This window comes from Aedes albopictus, chromosome 3 (assembly GCF_035046485.1).
Source record: "Aedes albopictus strain Foshan chromosome 3, AalbF5, whole genome shotgun sequence".
In the NCBI taxonomy this organism is placed as follows: domain Eukaryota; kingdom Metazoa; phylum Arthropoda; class Insecta; order Diptera; family Culicidae; genus Aedes; species Aedes albopictus.
In genome coordinates, this window is record NC_085138.1 from 117,202,166 (window position 1) to 117,221,028 (window position 18,863).

Genomic DNA, 18,863 nt, shown 5'->3' on the forward strand with positions numbered 1-18,863 from the left:
GAAGATTATGTTAATAGATTTTTATTTAAGAATACAAACCGTACAGCTCTTGTTATTAGAGACCGTTCATATGCCACGTGGACAGAACAATCTTGAATTTTGACCAGCTTCTCTACTTCCCTTGGATAAGCATGGACTTCTCCAAAATCCTCTCCCTTTATAAATTATCCACGTGGTATATGGACAGCATCGGGACGGCACTGGCTTTATTTAGTTTATTTAAATTATGTTATTACTTGTAGCGGTTGAATGACCTTCATGTTTTTGTTCCCCTTGTTCTTCTACGATTTCGTGGTCTTTTGAGCTCTCCTTAACATCTTTGCTCTCGTGTTATCTTGCGTATCCGTGCTCCTTAGTGTTTCGATCCCAGCTATCGTTCTCGTATGCCTCTATAGCATCACCATGGTAATCATCTGAATCGAATCGAGTAAAAGTTTACCGAAATCAACTGAGACAAAAAAAAATTACCTTGTGAGTCATACACGGTTTCAACAAAATATTTGCCCTTGGTATCAGACACATTATACTCGTGTTTTTTTCGGTCTGTAAATCACCTGTACTTGAGCTTACGGTGTCGTCCAGGTATTCTGCAGGTCCAATTTCGGTTTCTGCTTCATCGAGGTGCAGCGGATCTATTTCCGTACCAGCTGTATCCAGATGAGGTGGATCCACGCTAGACGTCGTAAGTTCAAAGTCTGGAACATTCAATTGGTTTAGAAGTTTGTGTGCACCACTTCATTTAAACGCTTTAAAATTGTCGTCGCGGTTGAAACCCGAAGTTTCCTCACACGCGACAATCGCTTTTTCTCCAAATCCGTATGGAAAACCTAACGTCGGACATAGTGCGCTGGACATCGGATCTGGTCCTCTATCCAGCGCACTATGCCCGACGTACGTCCGACGCACGGTTCAGGAGAAAAATGGATTTTCGCGTGTCAAAAATTCCGATTTTCAGCTGTACGAACGATATACCACATGCAGTTCCGATACCAGTGGATTCCAGGGAAGGTCGTTTCATTGGACAATAGTTCTCGTTAGCATCGTCAGTAGCAACTGGTGTGACACTACGGCGTTTCTGTTTAGATGAGTGCGGTGTCTGGATGTGAAATGTTTTACAGTGCCGTTTGAAAGCAAAAATATGCCAACTGCCTGTTGTGTCCATGTTGAGGGAAATTTTAGATTGCTTACTGTCGTCACAAATAGGACAGGTCACGTGAGCGTGGATTTTGCCGCTTGTAGTGTATGCTTCTACTCGAAAATCTTGCATTTTTTTTAGAAAGCAATCAAAAACACCATCCTGCCAGTTTCTACAAAAAGAAACAGATAGGCGAAATGATTTCAAAAATAAATAAGTACACATTGTTTCATCATAACAATTAAAAAGTCAGCTTTTAACAAAAACAAAGTTTTTTTTATTTAATTTACAATGCTTATTATGCATTAGAATAAAATGAAGTTGAAACATAAATATTTTCGAGCAAAATTCTAATGGTATTTTATGAATATATTATTATAGCTATATGTAACTTTTTTTCAATAATGTATAATCTAAACTCATATTTATATGTATCCATTGGCGTATCTAGGATTTTTTCCTAGGGGGTGCCAGTTTCAGTGGCGTCCAGGTTGCTTTTTTTGTAAAAAGAAATACCGATCCACCCTCAATTTCTTAGTATTATGATATACTGCGTCGCGAGATAAATGAAATAGATGGAATTTGTATCTTCAGTTTGAACTTAACTACTTAACAATTATCGCGACCATCCCTGTTTTGTGGTTTAAAAACAATCAGGTCCATTATAACACATTTTCGAAGCAATTATTATACGTCTAAATCTCGAAAACTATAAAATATCCACAAATTTGCGTGTAACATGTATTCATCGTGACATTCTCATTATTTTATTGCATAATGATAACCCTTACATAAATAGTTAAAAAACATTAGGAGCAGCATTTTTGGTTTGGCCACAATATTAAGGACAAGGTTTTTGGAGTACATAGCTCAAAATTTCTAGAGCACCGTTTTTTAGAACCGTTGAACGGATTTGGATTAAAATGCATCACGCTGTTGACAACCACTGAAAAATTAGCGTGATGCATTTTCATCCAAATCCGTTCAACGGTTCTAAAAAACGGTGCTCTAGAAATTTTGAGCTATGTACTCCAAATACCTTGTCCTTAATGGCTAAAAAGCGTTTTTTAATTAGTTGAATATTACCACGTGGGCATAAAAATACTTTTACAGAAAAATGGTGAGTATGATTCTCAAAACTACAAAATTCGCACTCGGTTATCCTGAGTTCCATTCTGAAGCTTCACTAACATATTATCAATCCAGTTGAAACCCGGAATTTGGAGCGAGCAAATTTCATTTTTTCTCATCGGGATTCTGATGCTCGCACCAAATTCCGATTTCGACTGCATTGGTAGTACATCTGATGAATGGAATGCTTTATAAAGCTATTTTTTATTGATATTTGTCTTTAAAAAAATCCAATTACTCTTCGGGTAATTCCTTTGAGAATCCTTTTAGTGAAGCCTTTGGTAATCCACTCGACAATAACTCTGGGAACATCCTCACTTTTTTTGGAAATATTTTCGACAAGTCGTTATACTTTTTTGGATTTTCGTCCATTTTTTGGACTTTTATTATTTATGCTATTTGGTATTCCTTCGCCAATTCCTTCGAAAACTCCTTCGGAAATTCTTTCATAAAACGCTTCTATAACTTTATTGAAAATTCTTCAGACAATTTCTTCTAGATTTCTTCAGTTTTTATGTAAGGAATTCCTGCAGCAGATGATTTCGGAATATCTTCGGTATTTCCGATGTTATTTGCATTGATTTTTTTTTTTTTTGAGAATTTCATCAGCAATTCATTCGGAAATTTTGGAAACTTCGATTATTAATTTGGGAACTTCCTTTGGAAATTGATTCAGCAAATTTCTTAGAGATTTTCTCAGAGTATTTAAAAAAAAAAAGAATCGCCAAATTATGTCAAGGTGATTCTACGGCAATCACTTTTGGAGTTCTTTTTAAATTTTCTTCAAAAATTCCTTTGATGCTTTCGGATAATTCTTTGAGAATTTTGTTCGACATTGTTTTGTATTTTTTTATTGAAAATATTTCGAGAATTCATATTGAGATTGGCTTTCACCAATTTAAATATTTAAAAAGTCGTAATGTTTTCTTCAGGAATTCCACTGATAATTCTTATATGAATTCTTTTGGCAACTACTTCGAAAATTCTAAGGTAATTTTGATGGATTTTTTCCGACAATTTCTTTGGGAATCTGTCAGTAAGCTTTTCATGAATTTCATAGGATTTTCTTTGACCAAGACCAATTGACAATTTCTGATTTGCAATTTCCAGCAATTTTTGGAAACAATAAATATAAATAAAAATAAATCATAATTAATTTCAAAAACAATCACGATAAAATTGCCTAAAAATTCTAAAATAACTGAAATAATTTCAGAGGAATAGCCATTGAAATTATAAAAAAACTGATGAAATTCTAATGAAACTACCGCAGAAATTTTCAAAAAAAAAAACAACCATGACGAAGGAATCCTCAAAGAAATGGCCATACTATGGTCTAGCGAATAAGGTTCAAATCCCAACAGAACGCGATTTTTTTTCGCAAATTCATCTCTCAATTTGTCAATTCTGTGCCTTCTAAGTAATTACAAGTTTTTTCCGTACATTCCTATAGGATTTCACTAGAGATTTTTCTAGAAACACCTCCTAGAATTTCTCTGGAAGTTCCAACTATTCCCGAAATTCGAAATATTTCTACTGGAATTTCTTGAAGAAGCCCAAAAGGATTTCCAGGAGAAATACCGTGATTAATTTCTATAGTAATCCACGAATAAAAAATCTAGTGGAAATCCTGGATGAGTTTTTAGAAAAATCCCTGGAAGAATCAAAGGCATTTCTGGAAGTATCCTAGGAAAACTGCCTAGAAGAATCCTAGCAAGAATGCCAGGAGAAATCCCGAGAGGGATTCCTGCAGGTATCACAGTGAGAATTTCTGGAGGAGACTTAGGAGACATTCCTGAAACAAGCCGAAGTTGAATAAGCAGCAGGAATCGCTTATGGAATCCCAGGGGAAGTTCCTGGATGAAAGTCAAGAGGAGTTTCTGGAGGAATCAAATGAGAAATATTTGGAGAAATCCCAGGAAAAAATCCTTTCGGATTTCCAGGAGGAAACACCGAGGGTACTTCTGCAAGGCTCCTAGAAAGATTACCTAGAACAATCCCAGCAAGTTTTTGAAGGAAACTCTAGAGCTTAGAGAGCTTAGAGAGCTTAGACTGACTGCACATATCTACGGTTGCTACTCCGTGATTGACCCGAACCTATGACAGTTGCACAATGAATCAACTGAATAATTGACTGGAAGTGGTCAACATTCTCACTGTGCAACCTTCAGAGGCTCTCTATAACGGTAGAATAACGGCGCCGGCCACGTCCTTGCAGTCAGGTTGGAAGAGGGAAGGAATGTTAGTCACAACCTTTGTATGTAGTGTGAAATTCGGCGTTTACCGCACGTCTTCACCAAAGGCTGCAGGAAGGAGTGCTTGTTAATAGGGAAGGTATCGTTGGGTCTAGATTCACTTTGATAAGTAATATGACCTTGATGATTCACAATGCCTACCGTAGTGCCGCGCTATTGTTCGCTTCACGCGGAAAGCAAACAATCGATCACCCACGATGAGTGGGTGCTCAATATTTAGTACAAACATCGTTACACAATTTACAACATGTCTCGCTATTGTTCGCTTCACGCGGTAAACAAAAAATCGATCACTTACGTCAGGTGGACGCTTAATATCCGAAGATTCTCACGCACATACACCAATATTCTCGCGCAAACTCGGAATACATGTACAGCAACTAACAACACAATACTAAACAGTAAATGTTTTTGAAGGAAACCCTGGAGAAAAATTTCTAGAAGAATTTCGGGATGTATTACTGAAAGAAATTCTGAAGGAGTCCTAGGAGGCATTGCTGGAAGATCCCTTGAGAAATTCATGAGAGAATCCTTGGATAAAATATCTTCGATAAAAATTTCTGGAGTAATCACCGGAAAGGTTCTCAAAAAGTCACAGGAAAAATCTCAAGAGGTATTCTTAAAAGGACTCTGGGGTGTGTCATTGTAGAAATCGCGAAAATCCTAGGAGGAATGGCTGGAGGAAACTATACAGGAATTTATAAAGAAACCCCATCAGGAATGCCTGGGGGAATCCAAAGAAAAAAATCTCTGGAATGCCTAGAGAAGTCCCTGCAAGAACCGGTAGAGGTATTCTGGAAGAATCTATAGAGAAGGCCCTGAAGGAATCGCAGGAGGAGGTTCTGAAGAAATGTGAGGAAGATTTCCCGGAAGAATTCCAGCTATAATGCTAGGATAAATTCGTAATGGAATCACTAGAAGAGTTTCTGGACGTATCATAGTAAGAATTTCTGAAGGAATTGCTGGAAGAACCGTAGGAGGAGTTGTTTGAGGTATTATGGGAGGAAGGCTAAAGGGAGTTTCTGCAGGAATACCATGAAATTTCCAAATGACACTCTAAACATAAACAGATTTTTCATATTTTTTGTAGTGAATATAAAATCTCAATCGAAGCTGTATATGAAAGCCTTAGGTATAAGCTGTATCACAAAAAAAAATGGAAAAAGTTTCATCGAGTCCATATTGAGATATAATGTTTTAAAAATGTGCTCAAAAATCTAAAAGTTCGAAAACTTTTAGAAAACTTATTCGATCTCGCTCAAAATTTTACTAATGGAGCTTTAATATATGTTTTATGATCATTTGAATGAAAAATTATTTTGACCAAAAAATTGCTGTACGGACAATTATTTGATACACTGTAAGTATGCCAGGTGAAATCCCTGGAAGTATTTCTGAAGGAGTCCTAATGGGAATGGCTTGAACAATTCCAGCTGTAATTCATGAAGGAAGGCCAATAGAAGTTCTTGGAGAAATCCCCCGTGGAATTTCCGGAAGAACCTCTGGAGGAAGTCCTGGTTAAATTCTTGAAGAAATCTCTAGAAGAATCACCGAAGGGATTTTTAGAAAAATCCCAGGATGATTTTCTGGAAGAATTTTCGAAAGAACTTCCCTAAAAGAATTCCTGAAGGTACCACAGTGAGAATTTTTGGAGGAGTTCTAAGAGAAATTGCTGGAATCCTAGCCACAGTTCCCATAAGCTCCTGGAGGAATTTCATGGGAAATTCCTGGAAGGATCCCTGAATAAAATCTCTGAAGGAATTCCTGGAAGAATCAACGGAGGAACTTCTGAAAGGATCCAGGAAGGTTGTCGTGTATAATCCCACCAGGAAATTCTGAAAAAATCCCAAGAAAAAATCTCTAGAAGAATTCCAAGAAGTACCATAGCAAGAATTTTCGAAAGAAATACTACATGAAAATGCTGGATCAATCTCTACAGAAATTTTTAGAATGTACAACCCCATCAGAACTGCCTGGAGAATCCTGAGGGAAGTTTATTAAAGAAATATTGGAAGGAATCCATAAAGAAAGCCTAGAGAAATCACTGTATGAATAGCTAAAGGTACTTCTGGAGGAATCCATGGAGAAGTCTGTTGATTGTTCTTACCAATATTCAAAGCGCCAAAGCGTACAACAGGTATATAAGTAATTTTGGGTGTGTGTTAAGTTTTATTCGAATGTGCCATTCATTAATAAATATTGGAATTTATTGTGTAAAATTTTAAATTTTAGGTGACTGTCAAGGAAAAATTCTAAGGGGTGCCAAATTTGTTCTAGGGGGTGCCTGGCACACCTGGAACCCCCCCTAGCTACGCCAATGTATGTATCTAGTGATTTTGCTTCACTCTTTGAGGTCATAGCTGCTCACGATAGAAATGTAGGAAGAATGAAGCATATTCAAATTAATATGGACTGGAATTTTGCGTTCGGAACAAATAATTCACGACCATGCTTAAAATATGAGTTCTATTTCTGGTCAGTCTGGGAACTTCTCGTAATGAAAATTTTCTCGACTTTATATAGCGTTCGTATAGCGTAAGAAAATCACTAAAATTTGTTACAAAGTGATTTTCAGTACACTTGCATAAATGTGCATCGTTTCTTAAATCGCCCATTTCTTATTGAGATCTACCTAAGGATCTACTTCAGAGTCTGTATAGCAAGGGTAGTTTGAAAGTAGGTTTGAAATTGTTGGATAAGCATAATTGTGGTAAATATGAGAAATATGTATAGCATGACATCTTTACTGCCGTTCTATGCATAACTGTCCCATGCTATATGGGACTCCCATATAACACGGGACAATTGGGCGTAGAACGGCAGTGCAGGTGTTTGGTTACACTCACAGGGACGAAAAGTAATCCCAAATTTTGGTTTGCAGTTTTTGGACATGATTCTCAAAATCCACGTCCTTGTGTCGTTCGTCATTAGGAATTATCTGTGGTTTCTGTGCATTTTTACGCTAGATTTTCTTCAAAAATTTGCTGATCCCGCAGCGGTCGATGATGCCTGCTAAATCAAGGAGGCATAAGGTTTACACTTCAGTAAACCGGAAGTTCTCGGGCTGCAATGCGTAATTCCTGCCGTAAATCTCTCTCAATGGAATTCCTCCTGCTAAAGCTTCTTCTTTTAAGCTCTCCGCCATCCCACGCATATCCTCCTCAATGAGTTTGATAGTTTCTCGCGTCAGTCTCGCCAGAGATTGGCTGCATAGGTTGTTTATGTTGAGGATATTTTTAAGATGCAGGTTTATTGCGCCATATTCTTCCTCAAGTTTCGTCCAGAAAAATCCTAAAATAAATTAAAATGATTCATAATGTATCAATCTTTTCCGATCTCTACAGCATGTAAAATGTTCTAGGATTGGCAAAGGCCTTGTTATCATATCACCAGTAAATAAGATCGATGATTTTTTTTTGCGCAATTTGATGCATCAATAACAAGTCAATTTGGCCATGTTGGATCGCAAAAATCACGTACATACTTACCATGTCTATTACGGAGTGGTTCATTTTTAAATTGAAGCAGGTTCCTTTAATTGTAGTCCTTAAATAATGATATTTCAAGAGCCGAAGTCTTGGCCGAACTAATTTCTTGAATTTGCCCAACGATCTGTTTACTTTTAAGTCTAGCTGCAACAGTCGCAGTGACAGAAAGCGACAGTGCTCCCATTTAGTTTAATCAATGTACTGCTATTTATAATTATGTGTTAGAGCGTGCTGAAATGTGCTGGCAAGTGTGCCGAAGTGTGTCAAGTTCGATTCAAATATAAGTTAGTGTGGGGTATGAACAAAGCTGAGTAGCATTCTCCATGCGTGTATTTCCCCTAGCAAGCATCAGTGACAGCCAGCACCATGACGGGGTCGTCGTCAGTGTGATGCTGCCTCATTGACGAGTGGACTGTTGGCGGAGCAAGTCGCCATCACCGTGAGGTTCCGTATTATGCCAAGTGATTCTACTGCAGTTTGCTAAGATGGCTGGGAACGGATTGTTCCAGTGAGTTGCCCGGTATTCACAGTTAGGTTAAAAGCGAACCCGCAGACTAACTTATATCAGAAGTCGCTTCAGTATCCAGTTTAGTCCATATGTTTAAGATGGCTCTACGTCAAAGATAAATCGCATTTGATTCGGTAGAAGGCAAGTTCACATGAGAGAAGGGTAGAAAACTCCCCCAATTGCAAATACAGAAAGAATAGTGTTGAACTCATCCACTGATTTACGGTAATCCGACCTGCGTCTCTCCGGGTTGACTTACATTCGTATTCCTTATCGCACTCTACATACCTAACTCGCCATATGTCTTGGATCTGCAGTCCTTTGGACACCTGGTTTACCACTTATTTAAACATTTTATTAACTTTAAATAGATGTTTTAACTTATTTGCTTTTTTCTCTTTCCTTTCCTTTGCAATAAAAAAGTCAGAACATCAACAAAACAAAGCACGGAAAAATCTAAAACTGAATAAATAATTAAAAATACACGGAAAAAGATTATTTCGGAATAAGCTATTTTACGAGACGTTTCAGAACAGCTGATCGCAGCAGCGGCGTCAACTGACAGAAGTCCCCGCACGTTTGTTTTGCTGGAATTTTGTGTAATTTTTGAAAAGGTACTAGTTCGACAAATTGGAGATATTAGAAATTTGTGCAAAAAAAGGCTCAAAAGCAGTCGAAGAAGCAATACGAAACTCACTAATTTATCAGGTATTTTTTTCGTTGTGAATGACTCGTTTAGAGCTGAAAAGATTTTGAATAAAAAAATTTCATTTTTGTTTTAGCCTGTTTGAAAAACTACGCTTGGCTTGCGCGCAGTCATTAACCATCATCAATCGGATGATGATTGGAAACGTAAACATCAGAGCGCGGAGTTCTGTCTTTTGACTAGCCTCATAAAATAGACTATAGGATACTGCAAGATGACGTCACGAAGCCGTGAACTGACAGTTCAGCGAGCTTGTTTACATGGACTTAGTCTCTGGCGGAGATCCGGCAAAAATGTTTTATGATACAATTTCAGTGAAACGGTAATTAGACGATCGGTTTTGTACTAGTAGAGCTGAATATAATCGATATTTCCGTATCATAAAGTGAGGTTAGATCAGGTGCTTGCAGTACCCTATAGTGAATGCTTCAAACGTAAGAAAAATAGTATAATATACCTATTGTTACATAAAGATCGTATGTAAATGTATAGTAGCTACAATGTGCACAGCTTTTAGCGAACCATTCCATTGCAATACACTTTATTGTAGCTGGTACACTGTATGGTACAGGAATGGTTTTCACCAAATACCACCAAAAATAATATCTAAAGTTTACTCCTGGAACATCATCATCAGATCATAATTAGATCTTGTAAGATTTAACCAATAACAGCAAGCTATTCGTTTGATCTTGAAATATCAAATTTTGATATTGTTCAGATGTTCCAGGAACATTTTTTAGATATTACTTTCAGATCTTCTATCTCTTATATCAATCAAATCAATATCACGTTTTGATCGTCAATATTTTACCTCTACCCGGGAATGCAAATGTTGTGAAGATTACAAGGGATTATTAGATAACTAAAAATACTCTCACGTTTGTATATCGCAGTGATCACCTCCATCTGCTTGTGCTAAAGAGTGCTGGAGGTGTATTCTATCATATACACAATGATAATTACACATTTTCTATGTTTTGTAAGTTTTAAACATGGTGTTCACTTATAATGTCAACTTTCAAAATAAAATCAAACTGGTGTTAAATAATGCGCACACATAAAATGAATGATTGCAAGTGAGACTATCGTTTAATCATGCTGGTGTCCTCGGAACATATATTCCTTGTGTTCCAACGAAAAATATTGCAGAAGACGACTAGATGATCTAATGCTTTATTTTTTATAAACTTTTGATTCTGAAAATGAGTGTATAGCAGCGATAGTGGAATATGATGTTAAAATTTAATATTATGATTGAACACCCGTGTGTACCACTTACCATACATTGGAATTTTGTAATTATCAAAGGGTATATGACGGAATATAGCTCCAGCAAGCTTTAACATAAACAGATGGAGGTGTTCATTGATACACAAACGTGAAAGTGTTTTCAGTAATCGAATAATCCTTGATAATCTTCACAACATTTGCATTTCTTTGCATTAATCGACCAAAACTCTTAAAAAATGTCCAAAAAAGTACATCCCTGTATGTCTGCAAGCTGAATTATTGTTATATTGTAGATTGCTAGTATACATTCTGGCTTACAGATATTTTCTGTAGTTGAGGGAATGTTTTACCCATTATACATACAATGAAAAATAAACTAGCCCCATATCATCCAAAAATTGATTAAACTCATGCCAAAATGAATTTCATATGTCGAAAGCATCACAATAGCATACACCAAGAAGCAAAACGTGTGAAAATTTGGCAAAATTTTGAAGTTTCATAATAAATTGCTAAGTGGATCTGTTTTTCTGTCATACCCAATTCTTAGGAAATTTTCTCAAACTTATCAAACTTGGGGAAATTCCCAAAAAAACAAATATTTTTCAACACAGATTACTAAAACAATGTAAAATGGATGTAGTGTATTCATTGAATGGTATATTTTATCATTTTTGCATGTAGTTTTTATTAGAAATTGTATCTACTATCTTTTTTTGTGCCGGTCACTGTATCTACCTGGGGTACCAGGTGCATTAGTGAAATCAAGTTTCAGTTATGTTTCTTCAGGCGCCAGAGATGGTCAACCGGCCCCGAAGACTGGAGGAAAGAAGCACCTGCCTAGCGAAATGAGAGTCGTGGGTTCGAATCCCACCGGAGCACGTTGATTTCTTCTCGCAATTCTCACTTTGTTCATCAAACACGTGTTTCTGTTGTGTGCATGAATGTCGAAGCAATCAAACGCTAAAAATAGTAATTTTCCGAAGCCTAAGGCCCGAAGGACACAGGGTCAAATATTTTGCATGGAAAGAACTCAAGAAATAATATCTGTTTGACACTTGGTTTGACACAAATGAAAATTCGATAGAGTAAAAAAAAATGTTTGAGCATTGAATTGATTTCTAAGGCACTTGACCTTCTTCTGAGCTTATAGCCATAGATTTAACGGACTCGGACAATTGAATATCGAAACGGAAACCCATAATGTACCTTCAATCGAACTGAAATATGCACAGCAGCCTCACATCAACATTTCCGTGCTCATAACTTTACCATGGACAGAGTGCAAATGTGAAAGCAGCACAAAGACCAGTTCGATATAGTAGAATAGAATAAAATTAGGCGCTGTACAAAGTGTACAAACTGTAAGTGCAGCTGTCAGTTTGTTGTAAGAGCTCTCGCAATTCCCCAGTGGTAGACGCGCCAACTTGGTCAAATTATTGGGGGGGCAAAGCCTGTTTTTTCGGATATTTTGTGTGGGAAAATTTAAAAATCGTCAAATATTGGGTGGGGGGCAAACCTATGCTTACCCCCCCCCCCCCCCCCTTCCTAAGTTGGCGCCAAGAGTTGTAACCTATTGTAACGATTAAGAATAAAAAAAAAACTTCCGGTGAAACTTACAGAAACATAGAATTTTTGTAAAAATCTTAAGTGATAATAGTTATCTATGAAACTAGTTGCACAAAGTTGATTTTTTCAGTACGAGTCGTACAATACGAAAAGTGCTGAAAACAATCGAGTTTTGCTACGAGTTTCATACAAAATTTTATGCAATGATTTTTCCATAATGCAACCTATTTGAATTGCATAATGTTCATAATGCAACTCAAATGAGTTGCATTATGAACATTATGCAACTATTTTTCATTATGTAACTCATTTCTGTTGCATAATGAACCAGTTCGGAAAAAATGGCCATTATGATACCAAAATGAGTTATATAAAATATAAATTATAATACAGAATTGTATAAATACTTTTAAGAAATGCATGCATAAGTTATGTATCGCTTACAAGAAACTTTATTATTAGAGTTAAACTATATAACTTTTTGTCCTCCAATACCGAATTTGATGTAACAGTATCTATACTTACATCAATGGCATTCCTAGTAATAACCATTAGCAACATGCTGTACATCGATTCGAACATTCAATTACACATAATTTCAAGGTCAGTTATTTCAGTGATGCATTTGTTGTTCACATATTATCCAATTGTCTAGTCACAGTCACGCTAGACAGCACATCCAAACTACTATGCTGCCAGGCTTGAGGTCTATAAGGTAGGTATACCTTCGAAACACCCATAATCACACAGGAACCTGTCGTCCAAAAGCATAAAATGCTGTGTGCGCTACGCATCGAGCTCAAGCTGCATGCTATGCAATTGCAATAAAATTAAATAATGAGTAGCAAACCCCTCCAAAGGGTAGCCATGAGCGAGCGGGGTACGGCCCCAAACAAAAGCTGAAGCAGATATGGCTCCAGGTTTCAATGCACGATGGTTCGGAAAGACGATTTGTTTGGGAGGGAATACGAACGTTTCCTGAATTTCTTTATCTATAGAAAATTATAAAAAATAGACTGCTGGTGTAAGTGTGAACAAGGCAATGGATTTTATTGAAAATTGCACCATGTGTTACGTCCATTTATCTGTGGGTTTATTTGGATGGTATCAATCTCGGTATCAATACTCAACCGATTTGTAACCGACAGGATAGCGTCTACGGTCGATCTTTCCTTCCGGAAGCCGAAATGGCTACTCGAGTGACCATTCAAACTCTCGGTGTACCTCAACATTCTATTGAGGATGATCTTTTCGAACATCATCAAGCATATTAATCTATATGCCGACGGGTCTGCGGGTGGTTTCTCCGCCTTTGGCAATAGAACCAAACTCTGCATCTTTCATACTTCTGGGAAAACTCTCTCGTCCAGGCATATCTGCATAGCAGACCTGAACATCTCGGGAGCCTCTGCAATAGCTACTTTTAAGGCCAGGTTCGGAACTCCGTCCAGTCCTGGGGCCTTACCTACGCTAAGGCATTTTGCCCGCAAGTTCCACATCGGTGACCCTTTCCTCATCGCCAGCCCCAGTCGCCCTACGAAAGAAGACCTAGGACCCTTCGTCGAAGTATGATGTCTTCCACCTGCGAAGGCTTGGCCTCGGCCTAGCCTCCTTGTTTTTTACTCGCTGCCAGCTGTTATGCCAGGACTACAAAAAGTAACGTCAATTATCGACGCCGCACCGTTCCAACTAAAGGTACTCTTGGTACCGACATTAGCCAGGTCGACATCTAGTATGGTCAGTGTCTCTAGCAGGATCTGACCAAGTTGTTCGTGAAACGACTTCCCCATTCCACGGCCCAGGCCTTGGCCCAGGCTATTACCAGCGATCACCCGCTATTGACATCGGTATTCGCCCTGTTAGCACGGTCGTCATGCACTCTAGCATCTGCGTGAACTGCTCGATCGGCCACCGCGGAGGCGCAGGTAGAAGACACCAACTCCTGGACGGGGTATATACTCGTCGTCCATAGCGCCTCCATTTTTTTGTACCCATCCGAGCCCCAATTGCCGTTATCGGCGGGTACTCGGTATAGGTCCGCTATGATGACAACATCCGTCTCCCTCTCAGAAACCGCTTGACGAAGCAGTTGCTGAGCTGCGTCACAGTGGTTCAGGTTAGCTGCACTGTGATTTGTTCACTGCGGCTTTCTTGAAGGCCGAGCACCTTGCCGTGACGAGCTTTTCCGCTTCAGTGGCCTCGTCTAGGTTCTTCACCTTCTACTGTAAGAGCCCTCACCTCAACCCTTTCGCCAAGGACCTTCACCAGACTTTTATAGGCGGCGCCCTTGCGTTTCTTGTCGCGCTTAAGCTCACGAGCTTGGCGTCGCTTCGCATCGTCCTCAGGACGTCCAAGTACTTAGACTGCTCGGTTTTGCGAGGGCGTCGCCTTTCTCGCACTTGGCACCTACTCTTCTACGCCTTCTTGGTTTGGCATCGCTATCCTCCTCGACTAGCGGTTTTTTCTTCGTCCTCTTCCGTTCGACTTTCGTCCAAGGGGAGTCCTTTGCTAGGTTCGCCCTACTCTGTGGTTGTTGAGGACATAACAATGTTCGCAAACCCCTGTTCCCTTTCATCCAGGACGGGCCAGCCTTTTCAGGCTTACCCTTCCCAGCCTTGCGGGCACCGCCAGACAGCTCCTCAGCTGACGGCTGCTTCACGCGCTTCTGCCAGTGCTTATCAAAAGCAGTCGCATCCGCCACATCTTTTGGGCTTCCTGTGAAGGGTAAACTTCGTAACCTTTGCTTTGGTTCTGCCGCTGCCGCAGTTTTCACGAGTATCTCCTGATCTTGCTTGGTATCGTCCATCGACTTGCGAAGTCGCAACAGGGCCGTTTAAAGGCCTTTGTTTATGTTGGGCTTTGTGGATGCAAAGTCGATGATCTAGCCAAGCTGCTGTTCACACACCTCTATGGCAGACAGCCTATCTCTTTTTTGGTTGATGACCCTCAATATCTCCATCGTTTTACTAGGTTGGATCCGAGCTCGCGGTTGGAAAGGGATTCCCGTTAGGTCGGGGCAGGTGGAGGCCCTACTATCAGCAATTTCTTCTGGTGTTAGCCGATAGGGCTTGAGCCCTAGCTTCAGCAGGTCAAATCGCGTTGCACGTATCTGTTCTTGATGCTTGCAGAACAGTTGGCAGCAGACGTGGTGTCTACCCTGCCTGCCTTCGGAGGTCGAAGGAAGTGGTAAGGACCTTCTAGGCAACTGGCAAAACACCGACAATGTCATTGTTTATTACCATTACAATGTCTACGTAGCTAACCTTGAAAGTGCGATGTGCACTAGCCCCTCTCTGAATCAATGCCTTTTTAGTGATTCCGAAGAAACGAAGAGTTTAGCGGCCATGGGAATGTTGTTTAGTGAGTCGAGGAAAGAGTAATCCTGGGTTCTATTTTTGTTGTAGAAGATGGTCCTTAACCCCACAGTACCTGGATCTCCCTTTTCAAGTGTCTGTTGAACAGATTATCCTCCCATAGTTTAGAAGAAAAAAAAAGACTTTTTTCTATTTTATTCATCGCTCTTTTCGGGCACCAATATTGAAAAAGTGGACGACGTTTGTAAAATCAACAAGTATACCAGAAATCTTGACAATCTGACTGAAGTCCGGCCTTGGCTTCAGAGAACCGAATATGGATAACAACTAGTAATTATTATACACCCGCCCCCTCCATTTAGGTAACGAGTCGGGACTGCCTAAATAGAATTTTTACCTAAATGGAATCATTACCTTAAGGACATATATGAGCGAATCCAAAGATGGCCGCCACAATGGCTGCCTTGCAATTACCAAAAGCACGGATCTCGTCATCCAAACCAGAAACAGAGCTGAAAAAGCAATGACTATCCTTGCTCACTCGTGGTAACCATTGAGTAGCATTCTCGTTTTCAGGCAATTTGTGGATGACAAGATCGGTGCTCTCGAAAATTCGAGGCAAAAATTCACCTGGACGCGCTCCCATTTCACCTTAATGGATTCAGTTCTTTACCTAAATGGATTTCGAGGTTGCAAAGAAGTTTGTGAATGGCAAGTGGCTTTCAGATGTAAAAGGGGATGATCAGAGGGATTTCAAGGGAGTTTTTACGGCGGTGCTCAGAGGCGTTTCCAGGCTTTTCAGGAGGTTTCATAGGGCTTTTAGGGGGATTAATAGCTCTCAGGTGAACTTCACGGGAGCTTCAGAGGCGTTCTTAAGCGTTTCAAGGCGTTTCAGGGCGTTTCAGGGAGTTCCATGGTGTTTTAGGAGGTTTCAGAGGTATTATAGGGGGCTTAAGAGGCTTTCAGGCGCGTTTCACATGAATTTCATTTGTGTTTAGAGGTGTTTCAATGCGTTTCAGGAGGTTTCATAGAGGTTCTATGGGGCTTCAGAATCTCTCAGGTGAGTTTCGAGGATGTTTCATGGAGGTTTCAGAGGCGTTTCAAAGCGTGTCAAGGTGTTTCAATGCGTTTCAAGGTGTTTCAATGCGTTTCGGGGCGTTTCATGGCCTTCATGAGGTTTCAGGTGTTTCAAGGGTGCGACTCTGAGCAGGTGAATTTTACGGACGTTTAATAGGGGTTTTAGAGTCGTTTCAAAGCGTTTTAAAACGTTTCAAGGCGTTTCATGGCGTTTTTATCCGTTTTAAGCTCGCAGATGAATTTCACGGAGGTTTAATAGGGGTTTCAGAGACGTTTCAAGGCGTTTCAATGCGTTCCAGGAGGTTTCAGGATCTCAGGTAAATTGCACGGATGTTTTACAGGGATTTCAGAGGCGTTTTAAAGCGCTTCAATGTGTTTCAGGCCGTTTCAGGAGGTTTCAAAGGGCTTTTAGGGGGCTTCAGAGGCTTTCAGATGAAATTCACGGAGATTTTTATTTGATTTTGAAGGCATTCCAAAGCGTTTCAAAGCGTTTCAAGGCGTTCCATGGCTTTTGAATGCGTTTCAGGGCGTTTCAGGAGGTTTTGGGGGCCATAAGCGGGCTTCAGAGGCTCGCAGGTGAATTTCACGTAGCTTTCATGGGGGTTTCAGATGCGTTTCAAAGCGTTTTAAGGCATTTCAATGTGTTTCAGGAGGTTTGACAGGGGTTTTAGGGGACTTCAGAGGCCCTCAGGTAAATTTTACGGTGGTTTTTTTAGGGATTTTAGAGGCGTTTCAGAGCGTTTCAAAGCGTTCCAAAGCATTTCAGGGCGTTTCAGGAGATTTCACAGTGGTTTTAGGGGGCTTCAGAGGCTCTCAGGTGAATTTCATGGAGGTTTTGTAGGGATTTAAGAGGCGTTTCAAAGCGTTTCTAGACGTTTCAAGGGTTTTCAATACGTTGCAGGGCGATCAAGGTGTTCGGAGGTTTTAGGGCGCTTCAGATCCTCGCAGGTGAATTTCTCGCATGTTTCATAGAGGTTTTAGAGGCATTTCAATGCTTTTCAAAACTTTTCAAAGCGTTTTAAGAGGGTTAGGGGCAGGGATGCCAGATGATTTTTTGAAAAATCTGTATTCCATACAAAATTTTGGTGAAAAACCTGTATCCCATACAAAAATTAAATAGCCCTTCTTGCTCAAAAATCTGTATTTAACATAAAACGAAATCTGTATGGATGCTCAAAAATCTGTATAATACAGATAAATCTGTATATATGGCATCCCTGGTTAGGGGCCTCAGAGGCTCATGGGGTTTCATGGGGGTGTTGGAGGCGTTTCGAAGCGTTTCAAGGCGCTTACATGCATTTCAGGGCGTTTCAGGAGGTTTCAGAGTAGTTTAAGGGGGGATCATAGGCTCTCAGGTAAATTACATGAAGATATCATGTGATTTTTGAAGGCGTTTCAAAGCGTTTCAAGGCATCTCAATGGTCTTCAGAGCGGTTTTAGAGGAATACAGAAGCCCATTTAACTTTTCCTCTACTACGTAAATCTCTTAGAGACAACCAAATACGTTAGTAGAACCGATGATCTATACTCAAAGAAGTTCTTGGAGATCCTCATACTGACAATGAATCACCATTTGATAGCACATAGCTACATGAGGCTGTGTAAGCTTAAATTTCATAAATAATGCTCAAATGGATCACTGATTACACTTGTAGATCAGATGATATTAACTTCAGGGAGTTCTCGGATACTCCTATACAATCATAGAACCCACCACTTGATAGAACAGATGCCTGGTGCTGTGTGAGTATTAAGCTTATTCTTAATGCTCTTAGATACAACTAGTAGGTCTCGTAGATTCAATGACCTATACTCAAAGAAGTTCTTGGAGACCCTTAAAGATTCTTTGAGCTCAAAACTTTATATATAAAGATAGATATACTATAGATATATACTATAGATCATAGTTACCTGAGGTTGTGTGAGTATGAATATTAGTCATAAATCTCTTAGAGAAAACCAAATACGTTAGTAGATCCGATGATCTATACTCAAGGAAGGTCTTGGAGATTCTCAAACTGACAAAGAACTCACCACTTGACAGCATTGACAGTACATAATTGTATGAGGCTATGCAAGTATAAATTTCATTCATAATACTCCAATAGATCACTGATTACGCTTGTAGATCAAATGGTCTTAACTCTAGGGAATTCTCGGATATGCTATACAATCATAGAACTCAACACTTGGTAGAACATAGATGCCTGGGGATGTGTGAGTATAAATCTCATTATTAATGCTCTTAGATACAACTCGTAGATTCGATGACCTATACTCAAGGGAGCTCTTGGAGAACCTTAAAGAATCGCTGGTAGATCCAATGACGTATACGCAAAGAAGTCCTCAAACTGAAAACGAACTCACCACTTGACAACACATAGCAACATGAGGATGTGTTAGCATAAATTTCATTCAATGCTCAAATAGATTACTGTTTATGCGTG

General features: G+C 39.5%; 1 pseudogene; it reads right to left on the reverse strand.

Annotated features, from left to right (window-relative positions):
• Nucleotides 1-330: 330 nt before the first annotated feature.
• Nucleotides 331-14,831, reverse strand: LOC134290335 (uncharacterized; annotated as a pseudogene).
• Nucleotides 14,832-18,863: the final 4,032 nt, after the last annotated feature.